Consider the following 8,559-nt stretch of genomic DNA (forward strand, 5'->3'; position numbering starts at 1 on the left):
CATAAGATGGTATGAATGTCAATAAATAAGTTTTTTGACATTGTCATATGATGACAATGAATTTAGTCACAGGCCAACATTATTGTATTGGGCATTGAGGATTGAGTTTCATTTCATGGAATTTTATGTGAAAATTCTACATGGACATTTTTTATATTGTCATGAACAAATAAAGAAACATCTAGAAGCATGTCCTAGAAAGTCCAAAACCGCCCACCATCATAAGAGAGAAAGGGAAATTATTTTGTGCATTGATGTATGGAGATACTTGCCAAAAGAAAAAAGAGTAAACAAATTTGCTTTATCCATAAAGCATCAAAGTGGACGGCCAAGAGAAGAAAAAGAGGAAACTATTACCAACCTTGGTATTTTGATAGGAATGGGAAATAAAGATTGTGCTCATGAATATTTGATATTCAATAGAAAAGAGAAAACTACCTCTTCAAGGTAATCCCTCATTTTATAAATATCACACCTCATTCACAATGTTGAATACACAAGTTTTAGAGATTGAGAGCCTTGCCGCCCCCCCCCCCCCCCCCCTCTCTCTCTCTCTCTCTCTCTCTCTCTCTCTCTCTCTCTCTCTCTCTCTCTCTCTCTCTCTCTCTTCTTGTTGTTTTGGTTTGGAACCTTGGTCCTCATTAGACCTAGTGTTTCGTTTTAGCTCTTTGGTTCCAAGACAAGTTCTTGAGTCATAGTGTTTAAAAGTGCCCACACCCTAAATCCTAACCATACTCGAAAGACTCTAGTTGTAGAAATGTTCGTGGTTACTCACAGGTTCAAGAAGACTCTAGGGAGGCAAGCTTAGTGGGGAGACGAGCGATTCAACCTTTCCAAAGGCTTCTCAATGCTCAAGCTTCTAACGAGGTTGGTACCGAGTGAAAACTCAAAGTAGTTTTAAATTTTAAATTATACGCTCATGCACTTTGTCTAGGTAGTAAAATCGTTTTACAAGTTTTAAAGAAATTTTTATATTCCGCCGCTTGCTAGAAGCGATAATCTTTTATTTATCCTAGATCTATTCTAACAAATGGTATCAGAGCTATGGTCAAAGTTTAAGTATGTGCATGTTATTTAAACTATGAGTTTGAAAATCGTTTTCTTAATTTTATTCGTGTAATAAATTTGCTAGATTTTTTTTTAGATTTTTTTTTTAATTTATTGCTTGTGCCTTTAAATTAAAAAGCATGTTGATTTTATACACCTTTGGGATGATATTAAAATACATTAGAATCAGTTCTAATTTTTTTTAATTTTTTCATAATCAAAATCGATTTTTGATAACTTTGAGAAATTTAGGGTAATTTCATGAACAAGTAATATCGCCTTCTTGCTTTGTTTATTTACTCGCTTGTTTTATTTTTGTGTTATTTTCTCTTATGCTATACTATTACCTTGTTAATAAGACACATCTAAAATACTTAAAAACTCTATAAAACGTTTCGTTACACCCATATCCTTTGCACTTAAGTCCCCGGCTGAATTTCTATCCAAAATTCCTTGAGCTTAAGAATACCTACTGTAAAAGGGGCGTATCTCTCTGTTCGGAACTTGGATTTGAATGGTTCTTGAACCATATTAAAGGCCCGTGAGTCTACTTTCTAAAACAATTGGAATTAGATCAATTGGACATCGGTGTCGCCGTCTAGGCATTTTTACTTCGAGATGTTCGCTGCCCGAGATTCCAGGATTTTTAAAAAATATTGAATTCCGAATCCCGGATCCAACTCCAAGAGGTCTAGAACTCAAATGGAAAAATTTCCTTGAACAAAAATATTTTTCTAAGTATTATAAACATAATGTGTAAGATTGAAAGTTTTAATTTTTTGAATATTTATTTGAAATTGAGAGTTCACAAAAACTAGTTTGAATTTTGAAAAATTGTTTTCACTTTCAAACTTGAAAATGTTTTGTCATCCAAATTAAATATGTTTTCAAAATATTTTCAAAACTATATCTATATCACTTATGTTCAAAATCTATTTGCTATTGAAAATTTAAGTGGGAGGTATCCTCGTATATTAGTCGACAAAATGATGCAAGAAGATGTAATCTCAAACTTCAAGTGGCTTAGAAGTTCACACTTCCCTCATACACTTTCCCTTAGTAAAAAAATAGGAAAATGTCTGAGTATGTACCTTGTGTCCTTATGCACTAACACTGCTCTCCATGAAACATGTCGATCTAGGATTCAATTTCTAGAATTCCACTATATCTCTCTATATACAAGGAAATGTGTTTCCGAACATATAAGAGACGATGTGCTAACTCTAAAAACTAAATGGGAAGGTTATACTTGTTGTTTGCAACCCACGATCCCCAACACTAATGAAAACTGCAATTGTCGCCAGACTAAGAGTCACCCTCGTGGCCCTCTCTTAAATGAGAGTACTCAACATCGCTTTACTCTGATCATTGCTCAAAGAGCTACATCCTTGAGTGAAACGATGAGACAAGGCCTCCCCTCGGTGGATTGTTTTTCAAAGTTGATCTCTTGGACTAAGTGGTTGGTTACACACTTAGATTCAATCCCTAGTAATCCTCCCTCGAGGCCCTGCAAAAGAATGTGAGTGATCAAATTTTTTTACAAGGTGGCTAATCAAATTTGATGTATTGACATCTTGGCTATGCATTAATGATGAGTCATTTACTTATGAAAGGAGACTCTTTGCGGCCTTCTCTCGAAGTAGTAAAGTATCATTTCGTTCATAACACCGTTGGATTTTTCCTATCTTGTTCATCCTAAAAACTTAAACAAACTTAAATCCTAAACCAAAAGACTAATAATAAACTTGTTTCAACTTAACTTCAGCAAGATGTCTCTCAACCCTCTCTCAACCATCCTTTCCTCAAACAAACTCGAAGGAGAAAACAACATTGATTGGAAACGTATCCTCAAACTCGTACTTACCATTAACAAGCACAAGTGGGTACTCACCACCCCGTGTCCTCTTCAAACGAATGATGATTTGACTCAAGAGGACAAGGACGCCTTGGCGGTCTGGCTCCGCTCGGATGAGATTGCGAGGTGCTATATTTTGGCTTCTATGAACAATGTGCTCCAGCAGCAACATCGTGACATTGAGACAACCGCTGATATGCTCTACAATCTCCGCCAGATGTTTAGAGGACAGTGGCGTTAGGCCAGACAGCAAGCAGTCCGACAGTTTATGAACTGTCGCATGAAGGCTGGGACTCCTGTCAGAGACCATTGATGCTGATCATTAGTTATCTGAATGAAATGGAAATCCTAGGATCAGAGATTGATGGAGAGACTAAAATAGATATGATCTTGGAAACTCTCCCCGAATCTGTCAATACCTTCAAGCTAAACTACTCCATGAATAAGTTAGAGTACACTGTTACTGAGCTTATGATGGAGCTTTACACTGCTGAAGGTCTCACTAAGAGAAAGAGGAATCAAGGAGAGGCACATGCTACTGAGCACAAAGCCTCCACCTCTAGATCTAAGAAGAGACCTCACAAGGCCGAGAAGAAGAACGATCCAGCCTACCTCAAAGCAAAGGAAAATAGTAATGTACTTATTACCGAAGCATGCTTACTAGCTCATAATGTATCAACGTGGATTCTTGACTCCGCTGCTACTAATCATATTTGTTGTTCATTGACTGGTTTCAAGAAAACCAAAAGCTTAGAGTAAGTTGACTTCTCCTTTAGATGGGAGTGATGGGAGCTCGGTGTCAGCAAAGGTCGTGGGATCAGTGACGTTATCTTTTGAAGATCGAACTTTAAATTTGAATAATGTTTATTTTGTTCCTTCCTTCGGGAAGAACTTGATATCTGTTGCTCGTCTTTTTGAGCAAGATTATTGTTTAAAGTTTATTAAGAATAGAATTTGTATTTCTCTTTCAAATAATTCTTTCGTCAATGATGCATGTATGAAGAATGCTCTCTTTTACATTTATCCCACGCAACCTTTGCTTTTAGACACTGAAATAGATAATGATTTAGTTAGGGAGCCAACGAGGATCAAACTTTCTGATTCCTCTGATCTAATAAAATCAACATATCTCTGGCACTTAAGACTTGGTCAAATCAGTCTAGACAGGATTAAGAGACTTGTGAGGGACGGTCCACTCCAAGAATCTGCAATAGGTTCATTGCCTACTTGTGAATCTTGTATAGAAGGAAAAATGACTAAGCGACCTTTCTCTACTAATAGAGCCACTGAGTTATTGCAACTCGTACATTCTGATGTATGTGGTCCACTCAGTACACAGGCACGGGGAGGATACGAATACTTCGTTACCTTCACCGATGATTACTCAAGAAACTGTTTTTTCTATTTGCTCAAACACAAATCTGAGACCTTTGACGTATTTAAGGTCTTTCGGGCGTTAGAGGAAAAGCAAATTGGCAAACAGATCAAAATCCTTTGATCCGATCAAGGTGGTGAGTATATGTCCAGAGTTTGATGACTTTCTTAAAGAAGAATGTATTGCTTCTCAGCTTACAAAACCTGGCACACCTCAGCAAAACGAAGTATCAGAGAGAAGGAACCGAACTCTAATGTTGATGGTTAGATCAATGATGAGTTATTCATCACTCGCTCCCTCTTTCCTTTTGGAGATATGCTCTCGAAATAATAGCTTACATTCTGAACCAAGTCCCATTTAAAATGGTTCCTGGTACTCCTTATGAACGATGGACTGGCCGTAAAGTAAATCTAGGCCACATTTGCATTTGGGGTTGCCTATCACATGTGCTAAGGCAAAAGACTAGCAAGTTGGCTAGTAGGTCAGAATTATGTCTGTTTGTTGGATATCCGAAGGAAACCCAAGGTATCACAAACTATAGTCCTGAGGGCGACAAGACTTTCGTTAGCACGAAGGCTCTTTTCAGTGAGGAGGACTTTATGAAAGATGTAAAACGTAGAAGCAAAATTGTGCTTGAAGAAAAGTTGGGTGAGGATGCTTCTACCTCATCTATAAGAAATGTTCTTACCCCAACTGAAACACAACCTAACTCATCAGAATCTCGTCAAGTAGTACTTCGACATAGTGAGAGGGTTTCTCAAAAACTTGACACGTACATGTCTTACGGGGATACTCTTGTAGCCATCTCAGACATGGATGACCCTGTTTCCTACAGCCATGTAATTACTGGTTTTGAATCAAGCCTTTGGCTTGACGCCATGAAAGTTGAAATGCACTCGATGTTCGTCAACAAAGTCTGGAAACTTGTAGACCTCGCCGAAGTGATTAAACCCATAGGGTGTAAGTGGATATACAAGAAGAGAATGGGTCCGGATGTGAACGTCGAGACGTTCAAAGCATGACTAGTGGCTAAGGGTTATACCCAAAAGGAAGGTATTGACTATAAGGATACCTTCTCACCAGTTGCGATGCTTAAATCCATCCGCATACTTCTATCCATTGTTGTAGCTCTCGACTATGAGATCTGGCAAATGGATGTTAAGACTGCCTTTTCCGAATGGCAATCTTGATGAGCGCATTTATATGGCTCAACTAGACGGTTTCATGGAAGAAGGTCAAGAGACCAAGATTTGTGAGTTTCTTAAGTCCATTTATGGATTAATGCAAGCATCTAGGTCATGGAATATTAGATTCAATGAAACTGTAAAAAGCTTCTGTTTTGAGCAGTCGATAGATGAGCCTTGTGTTTACAAGTTAATATACGAGGGCAAAGTTGTGTTTCTGGTATTGTATGTCGATGATATATTAAAATATGGCTAGCAAAGCAATTCGATATGAAGGATCTAGGAGAAGCCACGTACATTCTGGGGATTCAGATCTTTTGAGATCGGAAGAACCGGACTCTATCGCTCTCTCAAGCATCTTATATTGATAAGGTGATTGATTGCTTCTCGATGCAAGACTCCAAGAAGGGCCAAACACCCTTTAGGCATGGAGTCTCACTCTCTAAGGACCAGTTTCCCAAGACTGCACAAGAGATTGAGGACATGAGAAAAATTCCTTACGCCTTAGCCGTGGGAAGTCTCATGTATGCTACGCTTTGTCCTAGACCAGATATCTGCTTTGCAGTTGGCATAGTAAGCCGTTTTCAATCCAACCCTGGACCCGAGCACTGGATTGCTGTTAAGCATGTTCTTAAGTATCTCCGGAGAACTAGGAACTTGATGCTTACATATTCAGGTACTGACCTGACTATGACGGGATATACCGACTCCAATTTTCAAGCGGATAAGGATTCCAAGAAATCCACTTCAGGATCTATGTTCATCCTAAATGGTGGATATGTTGTTTGGCGGAGTATCAAGCAAACTTGCATTGCTGACTCCACAATGGAAGGAGAATATGTGGCTGCTTGTGAAGCATCCAAAGTGGTTGTATGGCTTAGAAAATTCCTTAAATTTTTGGAAGTCGTTAGTCGACAAGCCCATGACACTTTATTGTGATAACAGTGGGGCTATAGCTAACTCAAAGGAACCTCGAAGCCATAAGCGCTCTAACCATATTGAGAGAAAATACCATTTGATTCGAGAGATCGTGGAGCACAGAGATGTGGTGGTGAAGAAGATCTCACATCGGCATCGGGACAGATTTGGCATGAAGGACTACTCACATCTTCTTTGAGTCAAGTGGAAGTTTGTTGGCATTGGTGCCTACAAGAAGAGTAGTAGTCATAATTTATATACATTTGATGTAATAAAGTCTTACAAAGACTCTTACTTGTAACTGCTAAATAATTAATAAAGAGTTGAAACTTTCATTCATTCTTCCTTGTTTATCTGAAGCTTTATGATAAACCATAGTCTTTAGTCCTTAAACAAACCTAACAACATATGAAGAGACAAATGTAGATTTGCATGAACACACTCTTCATGGCTTGCTTAAAACAACATACTCACAATCTAAGGATCAAATGGGCTATTGATCCCAGTAAGATTGATAGGAGAATCTATGATGTCTGGTCATGAGACATAAAGAGTTGGAGACTCTATAATTCTTCCTAGGTATCTTCTGAAGATACTGAATTGACCAGTGCACTTCTAGAGACATTGTAAGAACAAACCATATAACATCTTCTGTCTCAGAGTCACTATGTATGAATTGCATCATGCTTACCTCAATCCTGAAATGAGACATGTCATTTTATAGCTGACTTATTCTCATTTGAGAAAGTCAGAGTTCTAGATTCACTATGTGATAGACAAGACTTATTGGTGAAGTACTAAGTTGTGAAGATGTCATGAACAACTTTGTGAAGATCTCATAGATATGGAATTCATGCACAAGATTGCTAAAATGCAATGTATATTACCTCTTGCTTTGTTCCTTGGAATGTGAATAAATCAATTGGCTAGTGTCCAAATTGAGTCATGACTCTTTTGGATGAATCAATGTGACTTGTTAGTTCCTCGTCAATACATATTTTCTAACTTATCCACAAGCGACAAATGAGTTGAGGAAATAACAACTAGAAGGGTAAAATGGTATTTTTGCAAATCTCATCTAGTTGATGATATTCATTAAGGGTAAACATAGATAATATTCAATGGATCCACTCATCACAATTAAGTAGAATTCTTGAGTAGAAAATATATTCATTTTAACCGTAAGATTACAGTGTCAGCTCTTTAGTGGAGTCAGTTGACATTAAGCTAGAACTTGGAAAAGGTTTAAGAACTTTTGAGTCCAAGTATGCTAGCTCAAGCCTTGTTCATTTGGATCCATGAGGTCACTACCACAAGTCATTGGAGTATGATTAGTTAAACTAGAAGTTAAGTCAAAACAAGTTCAAATGTTGAACTAGACAAGTTTTACGAAAATTGTCTAAAGGGTGATTTCGTCCATGAGGACATAAGATGGTATGAATGTCAATAAATAAGGTTTTTGACATTGTCATATGATGACAATGAATTTAGTCACACGACCAACATTATTGTATTGGGCCTTGGGGATTGAATTTCATTTCATGGAATTTTATGTGAAAATTCTAAATGGGCTTTTCTTATATTGTCATGAACAAATAAAGAAACATCTAGAAGCAAGAAGGTCCAAAACCGCCCACCATCATAAGAGAGAAAGGGAAATTATTTTATGCATTGATGTATGAAGATACTTGCTAGACAAAAAGAGGAAACAAATTTGCTCCATAAAGCATCAAAGTGGGCGGCCAAGAGGAGAAAAAGAGGAAACTATTTCCAACCTTGGTATTTTGATAGGAATGGGAAATAAAGATTGTGCTCATGAATATTTGATATTCAATAGAAAAGAGGAAACTACCTCTTCAAGGCAATCCCTCCTTCTATAAATACCACACCTCATTCACAATGTTGAATACACAAGTTTATAGATTGTGAGCTTCTCTCTCTAGCCTTACCGCTCACCCCTCTCTCTCTCTTCTTGTTCTTTTGTTTTGGCACCTAGGTCCTCATTAGAGCTAGTGTTTTATTTTAGCTCTTTGGCTCCAAGATAAGTTCTTGAGTCATAGTGTTTAAAAGTGCCCACACACTAAATCCTAACCATACTCGAAAGACTCTAGTGGAAGAAATGTTCGTGGTCATTCACAATGTTGAATACACAAGTTTTAGAGATTGAGAGCCTTGCCGCC

The sequence above is a fragment of the Urtica dioica genome, chromosome 6 (assembly GCF_054948205.1).
Source record: "Urtica dioica subsp. dioica isolate 48M chromosome 6, U.dioica_male_clone48M_v1_H2, whole genome shotgun sequence".
Taxonomy (NCBI): Eukaryota; Viridiplantae; Streptophyta; class Magnoliopsida; order Rosales; family Urticaceae; genus Urtica; species Urtica dioica.